Here is a 19,403-nt window from a genome sequence, read left to right as displayed (position 1 = left end):
CATTAGAAACTGAGTCTCTTACCCTCCATAACAGAGTCCATTATTCTCCTAGGTAACCTATCCTCTTCCATTCGCCTCACATGACCCCACCACCGAAGCCGGTATATGCGTACATCTTCATCCATTGAGTTCATTGCTAAATAAGCCTTTATCTCCTCATTCCAAGGACCGTCCTGTCATTGTTCCTACCTGTTTTTACCAGCAATCATTCTCGCTATTTTCATGTCTGTTACTTCTAACTTATGATTAAGATATCCCTTGTCCACCCAGCTTTCACTCCCATAAAGCAAAGTTGGTCTGAAAACAGACCGATATATAGTTTCGTCTGGGAACTGACTTCCTTCTTAAAGAATACTGCTGATTGCAACTGCGAGCTCACTGCATTAGCTTTATTACACCTTGAATCAATCTCACTTACTATATTACCATTCTGGTATCACCAATCTGACATTCAGTTCTGTTGAATTTCTTACCTACTTACATCAATTTAGTTTTCAAAAGGCTAATTTTCATACCATACTCATCACGTCTATTTTCAAGTTCCAAGATGTTAGACTGCAGGCTTTCGGCACAATCTGCCATTAAGACCAAGCCATTAGCATAGGACAGACTGCTTACTACATTTCTACCTAACTGAATCCCTCCCTGCCATTTTAAACCTTTAAGCAGATGATCCATGTAAACTACGAACAGCAAAGGTGAAAGATTACAGACTTGTCTAACCACTGTAAGTACCCTGAACCAAGAACTCATTCTACCATCAATTCTCAATGAAGTCCAATTGTCAACATAAATGCCTTTGATTGACTTTAAAAATCTACATTTAATTCCATAGTTCCCCAGTATGGCGAACAACTTTTCCCTTGGTACACTGTTGTATGCTTTCTCTAGATCTACGGAACACAAACCCAAATGCCTATTCCTCTCGAAGCATTTTACAATTACCTGGCGCATACTGAAAATCTGATCCTGACAGCCTCTCTGTGGTCTGAAACCACACTTGTTTTCATCCAACTTCCTCTCAACGACTGATCGCACCCTCCCTTCCTAGATGCCAGTGAATACTTTGCCTGGTATACAAATCAATGAGATACCTCGATAATTGTTGCAATCCTTCCCGTTCCTTTGCTTAGAGATAGGTGCAATTACTGCTTTTGTCCAATATAAAGGTACCTTACCAACACCCCATGCTAAATTTGATATTCTATGAAGCCATTTCATCCCTGCCTTCCCACTATACTTCACGATTTCAGGTCTAATTTCATCTACTCCTGCTGCTTTATGACAATGGAGTTTACTTACCATCCTTTCCACTTCTTCAAGCGTAATTTCACCAACACAATTTTCTTCCACCTCCTCCTCCTCCCCCTCACGAGCTTGGCTGTTCGCAACACCACCAGGAAGATTTACTTTTACGTTGAGAAGATGTTCAAAATATTCCCTTCATCTTTCAGTGATTCCCTGGGATCTATTATGAGTTCACCTGAATTACTCAAAACACTGTCCATTTCCTTTTTTCCTCCCATCCTAAGATTCATTATTACTGTCCAGAAAGGTTTCCCTGCTGCTTGACCTAGCATTTCCAGGTCATTACCAAAATCTTCCCGAGACTTCTTTTTGGATTCAGCAACTGTTTGTTTCGCTCTGTTTCTTTCATCTGCGATATATCCCTGTGTGCCTCGGCCTTTGTTTGGAGCAATTTCTGATAAGCCTTCCTTTTACGTTTAAAAGCTGCTCTCACTTCATCATTCCACCATCATGTTCGCCTTTTCCCATCTTTACACACAGTCGTTCATAGGCAATCTCTTGCTTTTTCTAATACAGCATCCCAGTATGCCAACCATTCTCTTTATATATCCTGAACCTGCTTACTGTCTACTGGTCGAAACTTCTCACTGATCATATGCATGCACTTCTGTCTAATATCCTCGTCCAGGAGATTTTCTACCATTAGTCCGGCTCCATGGCTAAATGGTTAGCGTGCTCGCCTTTGGTCACAGAGGTCCTAGGTTCGATTCCCGGCAGGGTCGGGAATTGTAACCAACATTGGTTAATTTCTCTGGCACGGGGGTTGGGTAGGTGTGTCGTCTTCATCATCATTTCATCATCATCATCAACACCACCACCACCACCACCACATCCACCACGACGCGCAGGTCGCCTACGGGAGTCAAATCAAAAGACCTGCACCTGGCGAGCCGAATATGTCTTCGGACACTCCCGGCGCTAAAAGCCATACGCCATTTCATTTCATTTCTACACTTATTCGTTTGCAGACTGTTTGATTGCTTAGTTCTTTTTTATTTCACCTGCCATGTGGACAGTGGCAGCACTGGTCAAGGATTCTGAGTAAGAGGAGAGTGGCATGATGGGAGGGAGTGTAAAAATGGAGGAGCTCGAGTAGACACGCGTGTTTCGGTTAATGTATTTGTTAGTTTAAGTGATCTATGTGTACAATAAACATGCGGTTTCATTCAGTGCAATTTGAATTATTTCGTGAGCTACCAGAGAGGTGTTGTGTGGATCAAATGCAACATTTTTTGGTCCTCCGAGCCGGATACGCAGTGTGCAAACCGTAGGCCTAATGTTCAAACTGATACGGTACCTCAGCGTAGCGTGCTTCACTTCACCGCATCAGCATCATCGCGTCCTCGAAGGGTGAGTGCAGTCTGGTTCAATTGTCATTCCCTGTTATTCCTTGCTTGTCCTTCCCGTAATGGAAGAAAATCTAAAGCGCACATTGACGAAGAAAAGGGCTGTTGTGAAATCTCGAGTTACTCGCTTAGGAAACTTTATCAGTAACTTTCAAGGAGAAAATTTAAATGATATCAAAGTGAGGCAGGATCATTTACAAAGAAGTATCGAAGAATACAACGATGTTCAGAGTCAACTCGAAATAAATGACGACGACGTTAGTCACGATTCTGATAGGGAAGTATTTGAAGAAATTTGTTTAGACATTCAGTCAAAAATTCAAACTCTTTTATTAACTAACACTGCCTTGCCTTTCTCTCCTATAGACAGTTCAACCACAAGCAATGGCCACTTACTCAAATTACCTACTATTTCTTTGCCTAAATTTAAGGGTTCTATCGCAGAATTCATGCACTTTCATGACACCTTTGTGTCGCTAATCATCAGTAATGACTCTTTGACTGACATACAACGCTATTATTACTTGCTGTCATGTGTATCAGATGAAGCTCATAAATTAATTGAAAACCTTCCAGTAACGCAAGAAAACTTCAAAGTAGCATGGGACTTAATATGTAATCGTTATCATAACCCAAGGCTCATCTTAGATCTTCACGTCAAAGAGCTTCTGTCACTTCCAGTTGTTAAGGGTGAATCGCTCAAAGACCTAAGAATGCTTATAAATCAGCTGTGTAGCAATCTGAATGCGATAGGAGCCTTGAAAATTAAGACCCCCTTGCATGAGGTCATCCTATCACATTTAGTACTCCAACGGATATGCCTAAGTCTACGTAAACAGTGGGAGAATTCGACCTCAGGTGACAAATGCCCTAGTTTACAAGACTTAATCCTCTTTCTTGAAAGTAACTGCCAGACACTAGAAATCGTCTCCTCCCATAAGACCGGAGCAGAGAAGCAAGAAATAGGCAAGGTCAGCGGATCTTCCAAGCCTTCCACCAGTACATACACCTCCATTCCCTCATCATGTGAACTTTGTGGTGCTTCTCATTTTCTCTATCGGTGCTCTAAATTTAAGGATATGTCTGTTAATGACCGTATCAAGTTAATTAGAGACCAGAGGCTCTGTCTCAATTGTTTGAAAGGTGACCACATTGCAAACAGTTGCACTTCAGGCAGTTGTAGAATGTGTAACCAAAGGCATCACACCCTGCTACATTATCAGCAAGACAACCAGAGGTCATCAAATTCGATAGGCTATCCCCAACAACAGCAGTCATATTGCTCTTTGAAAGGAGCATTTCAACAACATGAAGTTCTCCTCTCAACTGCTGTGATTCATATTAGGGACAGTAGTGGTAGAGTTCATGAATGTCGAGCCTTACTGGACAGTGGTTCTCAGATATATTTCATGTCGCATGGCCTTGCGAACCGACTAGGACTCAAACTGAGTCGCCATTCTATGCCAATCAGTGGCATCAGCAATATGAAAACAGTGGAATCTTCACATATTTGCCAAGTTTCCATCTGTTCCAGAGTTAGTGATTATGGGAAATCCATTGTTTGCTCTGTGTTAGGACAAATAACTGGTCAACTTCCTACTACTAGAATTAACTGTGATGACTGGAACTTGCCTGCGGACATAGTATTAGCAGACTCACGGTTTAACCAACCACACGATATTGATCTTCTCCTGGGAGCAAGTGTGTTCTATGATATCTTACTACCTGGGCAGCGCACAAGGGAAGGCTATCCCACTCTTCAAAACACTACTCTTGGCTGGGTACTTGCTGGCTGTATACCCAACCACTCTGTACAACATGGAAGTGCTACAACTAAGGCTTTATTTTTAAAGGGTGACATGCTGCGCGCACAGGTTGAGCGCTTCTGGGCACAGGAAGAAGTGAGGACCAATCCACTCACAAAGGAAGAAAGGGAATGTGAAGAACACTTTCAGAGGCACACCACTCGAGAAGAAACGGGACGTTTCGTGGTTAAACTGCCCCTTCGTTCCAATCGGAGCAACCTAGGAGACTCACTGGACACTGCTAAGAAACGTTTCCATTACTTGGAGAGAAGACTGGAAAGACAGCTTGCAATGAAGGAGGAATATACTAACTTCATGCAAGAATATCACCAACTAGAACACATGGAGGAAATCGAAGCCCCTATTCAAAGTCAAGGATCCTACTACTTGCCTCATCATGCTGTTGTAAAGAAAGGTAGCACTACGACGAAAGTTAGGGTAGTCTTTGATGCGTCGTGTAAATCTACAACGTCAGTATCTCTTAATGACATCATGATGGTCGGACCTACAGTGCAACAAGATCTGTTCTCCATTGTCCTTCGGTTTCGTACCCACAAGTACGTCATAACTGCAGATATCGAGAAAATGTATCGCCAGATCAACGTCCATCCTGAAGACCGCGATTTACAGAGAATTGTATGGCGCAGTTCACCCCATCAACCGCTGAAGACCTATAGGCTTACAACGGTGACCTATGGAACAGCAGCAGCTCCATTCTTAGCAACCAGATGTCTGATTCAGTTGGCAAGGGAAGAGCAACGAAGATTTCCACGAGCCCTTGGAGTTGTGACACGTGATTTCTATGTTGATGACCTGCTGACTGGAACCAACTCCATCCAAGATGCCCATCAGTTACAGGCGGAACTGACTTCCCTTCTAAACACAGCAGGATTTAGACTTAGGAAATGGCGTGCTAATCACCCTGACATATTGGCATCCATTCCTTTAGAACTGCAAGAAAATCAGGTCCCTTGTAATTTAAATTTTGGAGATGTAGTGAAAACACTTGGTATTCTCTGGCACCCTGTTGAAGATATATTCAAGTTCGGAGTTACATCAACTAAGGATGCTCCTCCACAGTGGACTAAACGCACCATTCTGGCTACTGTAGCAGCAATATTTGATCCTCTGGGACTACTTGCTCCAGTTATTGTACGATGCAAACTCTTCATCCAAACACTTTGGCAACAACAAGTAGACTGGGATGAGTCCCTCCCCAATCAAATTGAAATTTCATGGATAAACACCCATAAACACCTATCTGCACTGAGTAACATCGTCATACCAAGGAGAGTCACATGTAACGGAGCAATGGTGCACCTGGAGCTACATGGTTTCTCGGACGCATCGGAGAAAGCGTATGGCGCCTGTATTTTCCTGCGGTGCATTAGTATCCATGGTGATGTTACCGGATCCCTGTTGACTGCTAAGTCGAGAGTGGCACCTCTAAAGCAAATCTCGTTACCTCGGCTGGAGCTATGTGGTGCTGTACTATTGAGCCGATTGATGGATAAGGTGTTTCTAGCTATCAACATGAGAATTGATGCTCGATATTACTGGACGGACTCTACGATAGTTCTAGCTTGGATAGCAGGTTCACCCAATTCTTGGAAGACTTTTGTGGCTAACAGGGTGTCAGAAATACAGGACTTGTCAAGAGTAGAGGACTGGAAACACATTCCCTCACAAGACAATCCCGCAGACTGTATTTCAAGAGGACTTGAACCACAGGAACTTGAGACAATGCTGCCATGGTGGGCGGTACATAGTTGGCTTCAGAATCATCCATCAACTTGGCCAGTCTTAAAGGAAACCATCTCTAACATACCAGAAGAGCGAGCGTCAACTATGTGCCTCGTGACAGTTAACCATGACCTGGACGACTACCTTAGACGCTTTTCCAGTTGGTCTAGACTACAACGAGTGACAGCCTATTTGCTTAGATTTCTTCAAAATCTTCGAAGTAATGTTACTGAGAGGCGTCATGGGCCATTGACCACAGCTGAGTTACGTCATTCCTTGAAGGTTGTCGTTGGCATGTCGCAACGTTCCACCTTTGCGTAAGAACTACATAACCTGCAACAGGGGAAGATGATCCCATCTGAAAGCAAACTTATGGCGCTCCATCCTTTTCTTGACAGCGCCAATTTGATTAGGGTGGGCGGTAGACTTGAAAATTCTTCAGCCCCCTACGACCAGAAATATCCCTTCATATTGCATCCTAAACACCATATCACCAAACTCATCATCCTGCATGAACACCATAGGCTTTTACATGCGGGAAGTCAGTTGGTGTTAGCTTCTCTACGTCAGAGATTCTGGTTCACTAATGGGAAATCTATCGTTAGACAGGTCATTCACAACTGTCTCACTTGTTTCAAGTTAAAGGCAACCACGACAAACCAACTCATGGGTCAGCTACCCCCAGCAAGGGTTAACTCCAGTAAACCATTTTCCAACTGTGGAGTTGACTATGGAGGTCCATTGTATGTCAAGCATGGCACCCCTAGGAGCAGGACACGAACCAAATGTTACATTGCCCTCTTCGTGTGTATGGCCACGAAAGCAGTGCATCTCGAGCTTGTTAGCAGTCTATCTACTGAGGCATTCATTGCAGCTCTACGGAGGTTCATCTCACGACGTGGACGATGCAGCAAGATCTTCAGTGATAACGGAACCTGCTTCGTTGGAGCAATGAGAAAGCTGAAGGAGTTGCAGCACCTGATGAGTTCCCGCAGTCATCAGTCTGCTGTTAAGGAGTTTGCGTCCAACGAAGGTATTGACTGGCACTTCATTCCACCTCATGCTCCCCATTTTGGAGGTCTTTGGGAAGCAGGAATCAAGTCGGTGAAGAATCACCTCAAGAGGGTCGCCGGAGACACACTTCTCACCTTTAAAGAAGTGTACACCCTTTTAACTCAGATTGAAGCGTGCTTAAACTCCCGACCAATAACCCCCTTACCCAACAATCCTGATGAATTTTCCTTCCTCACTCCTGGACATTTTTTGATTGGTGAATCACTCTCATCCTTCCCTGAACCAGACTGTCTTACTACTTCAATTTCATATGTATCTAGATGGCAGATAGTTCAGCGGTGTCGACAGCAAATATGGAAGCGATGGTCATGTGACTATCTCTCTCAATTACAGCAGCGAACCAAATGGCACAACCCCAAGACCAACGTCCAGACAGGAACACTTGTCCTTATCAAGGAGGACAATCTTCCACCCCTTATGTGGCAGACTGGCATCATAGAGGAGGTTCATCCTGGAGCTGACGGTCATGTTCGTGTGGTATCTGTGCGCACTGCCAAGGGAACCTACCAACGACCAGTGACCAAGATATGCCTGTTTCCTACCTACTGACGCATGAGGCACCCATTATCTGTGGATGTATAGTTGTGTGTTTTTTTCTGCTATTGATTCACATGTTCATGTATCTTGTTATACTGCAGCATCAGATGACTGAACTATGCTGAGTTTACAGTGCAATAGTTTTCCTTTTTTGTTTTCTTTTGTTCTTCGTTTTGGCGACTTGCGATGTGCATACTCTTTTCTGTGTCAGTTTATTCATTCATTTGTAACTTGTAGTCGAAATTAGGTGGGCGGCATGTTTGATTGCTTAGCTCTTTTTTATTTCACCTGACATGTGGACAGTGGCAGCACTGGTCAAGGACTCTGAGTAAGAGGAGAGTGGCATGATGGGAGGGAGTGTAAAATTGGAGGAGCTCGAGTAGACACAGGTGTTTCGGTTAATGTATTTGTTAGTTTTAAGTGATCTATGTGTACAATAAACGTGTGGTTTCATTCAGTGCAATTTGAATTATTTCGTGAGCTACCAGAGAGGTGTTGTGTGGATCAAATGCAACACAGACAGATTTCACTTTCTCTACCTTAGGCCTAGAGATACTTAGTTCACTACAGATTAGAGTGGTCTGTATCATCTTAAAATCCTCGGAAAACTCGTACATTCTTAACAGATTTCCTGAATTTGAAGTCGATTAAGATATAGTATATTATGGATCTGGTACCCCTAGCCTCCCATGTGTAGCGGTGAATAGCCTTATGATTGAAGAATATATTCGTAACTTGTAAGCCCATTCTACCACAGAAGTCCAGCAAACGCTTCCCATTCCCATTAGCTTGCGTATCTTCCCCACATTTACCAATTACCCTTTCGTATCCTTCAGTTCTATTCCCAACTCTCGCATTGAAATCGCCCATTAGCAATATTCTATCCTTGCTGTTGACCCTGACCACGATGCCACTCAATGTTTCATAAATTTTGTCCTTCATCCTCATCTGCACCCTCACATGGTGAATACACGGACACAATTCTCGTCCTAATTGCTACAACTGACAAACCTACCCACATCGTTCGCTCATTTACGTGCCTAACAGAAACTATATTTCGTGCAGTGGTATTCCTGATAAACAGCCCTACCACATACTCTGCCATTCCCTTTCTAACACCCGTCAAGTACACTTTATAATCTCTTCCTCATTATCTCCCCTTACGCAAATATAACTTACTCCTAGAACATCCAGATGCATCCTCTTTGCTGACTCAGCCAGTTCTACTTACTTTCTTCCGTAAGCCCCATTAATATTGATAGCTCCCCATTGAATTCCAATTTGTTTGCCAAGTGGTTTCCAAGGAGTCCCTCGCCTGTCAAATGGGAGTGGGACTCCGTTACTCCCATAGGTCCGAGGCTTGCTTAAAATGTTCTGAGCTCGGTAAATTCATGAAGCAGGATGCTACCCTACTTACACATAATCCAAGTGAGGATCTCTCCTCAAACGGGTTATGGACCAAGGGTGGATTGTATAGTCCTAGCCGCCTGAGCACAAGGAGGGCCATGACTCAGGACATGTCCGAGATGCCCACTCCCATTCCATGGCAACTGGTATCCCGACTCTCAGGACCGCTTACTAGGCCACTCAGCCGTTGTCCATGGTTCACGAACTAGGACATTATACATGTTTCTTTATTTTTAAAGAAGATTACAAACACAAAATTTCACGTCTGTAATATCTCTAGTTTTGGTGATACCGGTATCCAAATAAAAATAATTCAACCCACTTTTTCAGTCATTTTACCCCCCCCCCTTAAGTGTATTTTTTGGAAACAAAAAATACATGTTACATAATTTTAAATGAGATTAAAAGTACCAATTTTCACATCTGTAATATGTCAAGTTTATATATATACTGTAGATATGTTCATTTTAAATATTCATCCCCCTTTAACACTTCCCCTGAAGTGGATTTTCAGAGAACCTATTATGCGTGTTCCTTTATACTTACATGAGATTCCGAATACGATTGTTCACGTATGTAACGTGTTACGTTTTCGAGATGTATTGTAGATACACTCGCTTAAAATATTCATACCATTTTCCAATCCTGTTTACCCCCTCTTAACTAGATTTTCCAAAAAAAAAAAAGAAACTTTTTCTTTAATTTTAATGGAGATGGAATTACCAATTTTTATGACTGTAACATCTTCAGTTTTAGAGATATAATTATCCTCATAAAGGGTATTCAACTCTATTTTTATCTTTTTGCACCCCCCCTTAAGAGGATTTTCTGAAAACAAATAAGTTTTAGTTTAGTTTTGAAGAGGATTCCAAATTCCAAATTTCACGTCTTTAAACTGTAATTTTTTGAAATAGAGATACAATCAATTTAAAAATTCACCACTCTTTTGATCCCCTTAGCTGCGAAATATCCAAAAATCCTCCCTTAGTAAGCACCTTCATTGTCATTCTTTCTTTCTTTCTTCCTTTCTTTTTTTCTTAAAATTTGTTTACACTACAGGAGGGTTCGTTTTCCCTCATACTCAGCGAGGGATCCCACATCTACCGCCTCAAGGGCAGTGACCTGGAGCATGAGATTTTGGGTCGGGGATACAACTGGGGATAATGACCAGTACCTCGCCCAGGCGGCCTCAGCTGCTATGCTGAACAGGGGCCTTGTCAGGGGATGGGGAGATTGGAAAGGATAGACAAGGAAGAGGGAAATAAGCGGCCGTAGCCTTAAGTTAGCAACCATCCCGGCAATTGCCTCGAGGAGAAAAGGGAAACCACGGAAAACCCCTTCCAGAATGGCGCAGATTGGAATCGAACCCACCTCTACTCAGTTGATCTCCCGAGGCTGAGTGGACCCCGTTCCAGGCCTCGTACCACTTTTCTAATTTCGTGGCAGAGCCGGGAAACGAACTCGGGCCTCCGGGTGTGGCAGCTAATCACGCTAACCACTACACCACAGCGGCGGGCACCTACATTGTAAAATGAATTTATTCTCAATATTTCATTTCTCTATGTCCATTAGTTTTGGCTTTGCGATGATGAATCAGTCAGTCAGTCAGTCAGTCAGTCAGTCAGTCAGTCAGTCAGTCAGTCAGTCAGTCAGTCAGTCAGTCAGTCAGTCAGTCAGTCAGTCAGTCAGTCAGTCAGTCAGTCAGTCAGGACAAGTTATTTTGTGTATATAGATTATTGTGGAAGAGTCCGGCACGTTGTATGAATGGTCAGCGTACTGGCCTTCGGTTCAGAGAGTCCCGGGTTCGATTGACGGCCGGGTGGGATATTTTAATCTCTTCTGATTAATTCTTATGTTCCGAAGACTGAGTGTTTTGGTCCGTCCCAAAACTCTCCTCTTCATATTCAGACAACATACTACACTACCAACCACCACCGAAACGCGCAATAATGATTACATCCCTCCACATAGAGTTGGCGTCAGGGAGGGCATCCGTCCGTAAAACAGGGCCAAATCCACACGTGTGAAGCAGTTCGCACTCGCGACCCCACAGGTGTGGGAAAATGTAGTAGGAAAGGGAGAAGAAGGAAATTATTTTGGAAGAATAAAGTAGCTTAGTACCTTATATAAATTAACTAGGATCGAATGACAACCAAGATCTCGAACCACCAGCGGACTTGCTGGCTAGTTCATGTATGCCTGTATCCACCACTCACAATCAATCTATATATATATAAAATAACTTGTCCTGACTGACTGACTGACTGACTGACTGACTGACTGACTGACTGACTGGCTGACTGACTGACTGACTGACTGACTGACTGACTGACTGACTGACTGACTGTTTAACTGTTTCATTATCGCCGAGCCAAAACTACTGGACATAAAGAAATGTTGGGGATACATTCATATTACAATGTAGGTGCTCACTAAGGGAGGATTTTCGGATGTTCCGTCACTAAGGGGGAGAAAAGGGAGGTGAATTTTTAAAATGAGTGTATCTATATATCTAAAACTGAACAGTTTATTGACATAAAAATTGGTATTTGGAATCCGCATTAAAATAAGGAAACACGTATTTTTTGTTTCAGAAAAATCCTGTTAAGGGGGTGAAAAAATGTGAAAAAGTAGTTGAATACCTAGTACGTGGATACATATATCTCAAAAACTGAAGATTTTACAGTCGGAAAAATTGGCATTTGAAATCTCCTTTGAGTTTTAACACGTTTTTTGTTTTGTTTTAGGAAAATCCACTGAATGGGGTGGGTTTGTTGAAGAGTAGTGAACTTAGTAGAATTTTTTATCCCCTTTAAAAACAAAAAACACATTTTTTGGAAAAACTACTTAAGCCCCCCCCCGGTGAACTGGATTTTTAAATGAATATATCTCAAAATCCTAACACGTTTTAGACATGAAAATTGGTATTTTTAATCTATTTCAGATATAAAGTAACACATACCTTTTGTTTTCGGAAAAAATCATTTGGGGTGAAAGTAAAGAGGACTGATAGATGGGTTGAATTATTTTTATTAGGATTCTGCTATCTCAATACCTGAAGATATTACAGACGTGGATATTGGTATTTGGAATCTCCTTGAAAAATAATTTTTTTGTTTTTTTTGTTTTCGTAAAATCCACTTTAAGAATGTGTAAAAAGTACTGAAAAGAGATTGAATTCTTTTTATGAGGATACGTATATCTCAAAACTTGAAGGTGTTACAGACATGAATATTTGTATTTGGAATTTTCTTTAAACATAAAGAAATACGCATTCTTTTGTTTCCAGAAAGTACAATTAGTGGTGGGTAAATGAATTAAAAAGTAAGTTTAGTTCTATGTATGAAGATACGTATATCTCTAAAACGAACGAAACGTGAAAATTGTTGTTTGGAATCTCCTTTAACCCTCGGGACGTCGCGCGAGGCAATGTAACGTCATTTGTAGCGTGCGGTGGAAAAGACCGCGCAAGAATTCCAGATCGTTTGTTTATTTCAATTTGCTATTTATTTTTGTTATGTTGCTATATTTTTGTTTACTCTCTATTGTCATCATTAAAAATACAAATATTATTTATTTACATTTGAATAGTGCTTTAAAATAATACAATAACTAACGTTACGCTCTACTTAACACACATCAAAAAACAGTGAAATGGGAAGAACGTAGATTTATAGAATTCACAAAAGTAAACTGGTAAAAGAAACGTAGTGCAATGTACGAGTAATTTACAACTATAGTCTCAGTAAAAGTTTGTACACAACAAAGTTACAGCAATACAAATAAGGTATACTGTCCAAATGCTACAACAGATAGAAGGGTAACAGCAATTAGAGATTTACTGTTCACTAAAGACAATTTATTTGTCATTCTTCATTATTCGTGAGCTGATTGTGTCCTTAGATGATAAAATGGTCACCTTCCTTTTCTTCATCTTCACCTGCAGGCTTGACAGGTGAAGAGAGTGTGCTCTCGGCATTTGCACAGAGAGCAGGTAGCACACGAAGTCTTCGTCTTTCTGTTACCTTTTCCACACCATAAATCGATTTGTTTATCCTACCAACTTCTTCGGAAACCATTTTCACTCACAACACACAAGTAAACAGTCAAACAATTCGTGTATCCGAATAATTGAGCGTCCAGGGTTAGAAGCAAATTCAACAAACGGCAGTAGTCGCCCGCGGTCGAAAGCACCGCACACTCACATAAACATCCACAGCAACAATAGAAGAGCAATTAGGGGGCGCTGCCTGTCTATAAACACTAGAAGAAGGTTGCGGGGTAGATATGGTGGAGGGAGAAATATGTCCTATAAAAATCGTAGACAGAACAGTCGAAAAGACCGCGGCGCGACGTCCCGAGGGTTAAAATCATAGAAACACGCATTTTTGTTGGAGTGGGGAGGGAATCAACTTAAGGTGGGTGTAAAAAGAGTTTAATTATTTTTATGAGGATAGAAATAAGAAGCGGACTTAAACAATACACCGCGAAGGAGTTTTGACATGGGGATGAGAAATGATGGCAAAATATACGTTTATATGTAACTGTTGGAATTGCGAAGTTCAAATGTCAAATGATATCCTATGTGTTAAATAACAGAAGGTTTGGAACAAATTTAATCCCTCAGAGAGTTAAATGGGTGTTAAGATTCGATAACAAATATATTAATCAATCAATAATTCAATCTGCATTTAGGACAGTCGCCCAAGTGGCAGATTCCCTATATGTTGTTCTACCAACCCTTTCTTAAATTATTGCAAAGAAACTGGAAATATATTGAACATTATTAATTCCTTCCTCCGAAACGGTTTAACGTACGAAGACAAAATTCCGAATAGAGGTATATATTTTACATCCTATGTGTTAAATAACAAATATGTTTAAACTTTCCACCGCTAAAGTGTCAAATGAGGTTAGCTGCGTAATTATTCATCCCTACAAAACCGTTTGACGTACAAACTTGTAATTTTACGAGACGGGTCTTCTTTTATGTCCTAGGTGTAAAATACTGTATACTTCAAAACATTCCCCCTTAAAAAGGTTTGTTTCCTCCACTGTTAGACGTATAAAATCAAAATTTCGTAGGTTGTTCGCTTTTACATTCAAGATGTTAAATGAGATGTGGCTTAAACATTCAAATTCTTCCGAACGAGTCTCAAGTGAGTGGTAGATTATAAAACAAATAACCATTCCCCCAAAACCGTTTGACGTACGAACTGAGGATGTATTTCACAGGCTCAGCTGACAGCGGACTCTGCAAAATGTAATACTTTGAATAATAACTTCCTTTCTAATGCCGTAGCGAAGCACGGGTATCTTTCTAGTCTATATATATACGAAATTGGATGTTGGTATGTTTGAAGCTAATAGACTCAAAAACTACTGGACCGATTTCGCTGAAATTTTCACAGTTTGTTCTTATTACATCTGAGAGGGATTATGAATTGGTTTGCACGAAATCTGATTGGTAGTTCGGCACTAAGGGGTGAAAAATATAATAAGGGAAGATAAGCAACCCGCAAGGCAAGTCCGATCAGCGGGTTGCCTACCCAACAGTATGTGAAGATAATGATGTGTTCCTTAAACCTTATTTCTGCTTTTATCAAATAGTGTGGGGACAGGACACCGCTCCCAGCCCATGGGGAGAGGATGAAATGTAAAAGTAATCGAAAACGACCGATATTAGTGTCGTATATGCTGAGGTAAATAAATGTACACAGGCAGGACAACACCTGTCGGGTTTTGCCAGTAACATATAAAGGAAGGGGCTAGAAACGCAGGAACACGCTAATGCCCATCGTCGTATCGAGTGCGTTATTTCACAGTCTACGATGAGAATGGGACGTTATATCGTTGGAAGTCTCAATGCAGAATAGCGGTACTGGTCATAGCTATGCATAGACCTCGAAATGATTTTCTTTTTCTACCAATTTTTCAGCTAAAGACAAATACTGGGGTTTTACATTTTGAGACATTTTTTCCAAACCTTTGTCCAGTGTTTTGAATTGTAAACACGGCTACCGACCATTATAACATATACTCTAACACAGCCTTCAGCCTCATTCATAACTGATTGTACATGTGTAGTAATGCAACGATTTTTCTATTACATAATTGTTATTCTCTGATCAAGAGAAACGTCTGTTCTTATCGTACTCCGATAGTCAAAAGTGTTACATTTTTTAAGTTCACAAAAGGACAAAGGGCCTCTCAAACGCCCAAAATCTCACGCGTGCAAACAGCAGCGCAGAGTTCCTGTGCACAGTGCATCGGTCCACTCGGCTCGGACCAACGCTTCGTCTCTGGGCTACTGGGATAAGCTCGGCTCAACTCAGCTCGGATTTGGAGCGCTACGGAGCAAGTAAGGAGGAGGGAGACAGGGGGAGCGAGCGAGACAGGCGTGGGAAGAGGAGAGACAGCGCTATTGCTCCAAATCGAGGAGTGGGTGTCTGTACTCTGGTCAACCAAGCGAAGTCGTCTTTTGCACCGTGCACAGTGCATGCACCAGGCGCATGCACCCTGAGAGGCCCTGTATTAGAGTGTATATTGATCATGACTCATACAACTTGGGCAATGTGAAATACATTTTGAATATTTGAGAAGAAATTGCGTTCATCCCAAATGAGTAAAATTCAGTTTTACATACTATGTTGTCTGTTTGGTCAGAGTTAAATCATTAATCTCCATACGTATCGTTATAACAGTATAAACGCACACGTGCTATGTTGTTCGCCGATGAATAGGTCAATCACGGACCACAGGACTTCATCATGTTACTCCTATTTCTCTTCCACTTTACGTATAGGCTGAGAGAAAAATGCTGCTGTTGCAGCGCAGATCGGTCGAGGAGAGGCCCACACCAACCTACAACCTATTAAGTTTCACAAGTTTTATAGACTTTAATAAGTACACACTGGTCCAGAACAAAATGACAATTTTCGTTTAAAAGGTATCACTACAATTGCTTCCTAAGGCATTTTGAATAGCCAGTTCATGCCAATAACTCAAAAATAGTTTCTCGTGACTTGTATGAATATTTTTTGACAGTTAATGGATTCAAAAATGCATTTTATTTGGAATTTTTAACATCGGATGACAATGACTGTGCATGGTGCCATTTCCCAACAATGTGTTACTATCCATTGTACTTCTACCAGCAACTGTATATTTGCCTTTTTCCTCAAAGGAATATTAGGTTTTCTTACAAGGACTTTACCTTTCAGCAGGATGGGGACCTGTACCATTCAGCAAAATCTGTCAAGTCTCAATACAGGACTACATGCATTCATTTGTAAGATAGGCTCGGCATCAGCTTTGATAGGAATCCCATGGGGGCATATAGAACGCAAAAGAAGAGAGAATAAGGAGAAAAGCTTGCAAAAACAGAGACAAGATGATCGACAGGAAAAGCCATGTTTGAACAGATCACGAGTATGTCATGACAAACTAAAGCCTTTGTCAAACGCAACAAGCGATCTAACTGAGTACTGATTATCTCTGTTTGACGACAAAGTATATCTCAATTGCCTGAATTATAACACTATGTTCTATATGATGATAAAATCAGCTCAGAAGTTCATTAATGTTTATTACATTGAGAAAAATGTATAGTTCAATGGAAGACCACTGTAGTAACAATGAAGACCAGAACTCAGTAGTTTTCCACAAGCTTAGTGCAAGCAATAATTCCCCTACATAACAATATGAATAGGACTTGTCTGACCTCCATCTGTGATGACCGTCGGCCTCGGCGGGCTACCATGGTGTTTAACGGCACATGTTGCTACTCTAGTCACCTGCTGAAATCATGATCTCTATTAGGGCGAGGAGTAGTACTAATGGGGACTTCTTCCTTCATCTGCCCTGGAACAAGGTCACTGCTACACAGTGAATAAGAGTAGTATGCTTATTAATTATTGTTCCCGTAAGGACTCTAACTCCGGCGCTACAACACAAATATTACTAGTGACCGCCCTGTACCTAATAACTCCCGGGTTCCTGCTCCATGGCTAAATGGTTAGCGTACTGGTCTTTGGTCACAGGGGCCCCGGGTTCGATTCCCGGCGGGGTCGGAAATTTTTACCATAATTGGTTAATTCCGCTGCCTCGGGGTCTGGGTGTATGTGTCGTCTTCATCATCATTTCAACCTCATCACGAAGCGCAGGTCGCCTACGGGAGTCAAATCGAAAGACCTGCATCTGGCGAGCCGAACTTGTCCTCGGACACTCCCGGCACTAAAAGCCATACGCCATTTCGTTTCATTTTTCCTGGGTCCCTGTTACGGCGAAAGGGTATGTAACCATGTTTGCACGGACTGGACATTAGTTCGTCCACTCACGGCAAGTATTACTTGGTAACGATTGCTATATAATAAGGTTTTTTACATTGTCCCTAGTGAATTCTGCGGTTCATTGACTAAATTTCTATATAATGGACTGATATAACTCTATGCTGCATAGACGTCATTCTTCTTTGCTAGTTGTTTTACGTCGCACCGACACAGGTCTTACGGTGACGATGGTACAGGGAAAGGCTAGGAGTGGGAAGGAAGCGGCCGTGGCCTTAATTAATGTATAGCCCCAGCATTTGCCTGGTGTGAAAATGGGAAACCACGGAAAACCATTTTCAGGGCTGCCGACAGTGGGGTTCGAACCTACTATCTCCCGAATACTGGATACTGGCCGCACTTAAGCGACTGCAGCTATCGAGCTCGCTGCATAGATTTCAAATAATATTTAAGTTCCCACAAGGAGTGTCCATAACAGGAACCTCTGCACTGCTGGATCAAGACAACACGATTGGGCTTGGGCAGATCGGTTTTCATGGAGCGAGTTCCGTGAAAATACCCACGGGGAACCACCAACTATGAAACCAGTGGTTTTATCTCCAATTACCTACTGTGCTCCAACGGTTCATAACGAATTTCCTCTACATAATAAATTACATAATTACCACATATCATTATAGGATATCACTTCATAAATCACGTGCCCCCCACACTGACTTCTCGTGACAATTCATTCACCATAATAAGCCAGATATCACGTATTTAACCGCATTTCCCTACCCCGAAGGTGATTTAATTCACTGCTCGGAAGTCACTCGGGCTTACCTTAACAAATGCTTGCTCCTTTCAAACATTTGAAGGTCTGTTTATATCCTTCTTGGATTGCTGTTCCCTATCTACTGCTAGGGAGTGGTGCGTTCCTACTTTTGGTTGCTCGCTTGATGAACTGAGCCGGTCATCGCGGGGGTCACTGGTTCGCGGCCTGGCGAATGCAATGTCAGCTCTGTACGCGTCGTACTTCTGGCCCTGGTATCGGGATCTGGTAGGGTTCATCCTCCTCCTACTGGCGTCGAAAAATGTTTCGCATAGGGTTTCTTGCCATTCATTCCTCTCCATGCATTCTATGTGGTGCCGCATACATGCGTCCTATTGCTCTCGTTTGCTGCGTTAAATGTGTCTGTGGCGTAGGTGCCACAAAGTCTCTTTCAGCACTGACTCTTACAACTGTCAGGAGTTTCTTTTTCCCCCGTCTGCTTGTAGAATGTGACCTGCTTGCTGTCTCGGTTGAGGCATTAACTTTACGACTCCTCATTCATCTTCTTCTCATCCGTCGCCAGCTGGCTGATCGTCCTCTTCTTCTTCTCTGGTGAGGTTGTCGTCCTGGGTGTCATCCAATCGAATCTCCCCAGGGATGACATATTGTCAGGTTTCCAGCGTTCTAAACGCTTTCCGTTTGGCCGTCCATACTCTGTAACAGTTGTGGTAAAAGTGTTTTAATGATCCGCTATGGCCCGATGTATAGTTTTGCGAACTATTGATAGAATTTTGATAGTGGTTACGAAACGGCTGGTATTTTCATTAGCACAAGTTTGTTCATCCTCGGTTATCGGTGAGACCGTTTATTGGTCAGTCATCCATCTCGGTGCTAGGCTTTGGATTTGAGGTGCTCAGTGGTTGTGCGGATGCACATTTCTAGAGATGGTCTTGGTTCTCTTGGATGGCGAATTAGTTCGTACCGCAGCATATTGGAGTATGAATTAAAATGTACCAGCGATGGAATTTCCGCGTAGAGTAGTGTAATTTTGCATTACTACACTCATTAATGGTGCGCAGCGCATCTTAACATTTCCATTGTCGCCGGGGGCAATACATCTGAGAAAACTTGTCCACATCTG

This window comes from Anabrus simplex, chromosome 2 (genome assembly GCF_040414725.1).
Source record: "Anabrus simplex isolate iqAnaSimp1 chromosome 2, ASM4041472v1, whole genome shotgun sequence".
Lineage (NCBI taxonomy): Eukaryota > Metazoa > Arthropoda > Insecta > Orthoptera > Tettigoniidae > Anabrus > Anabrus simplex.
This window is presented reverse-complemented; position numbering follows the sequence as displayed.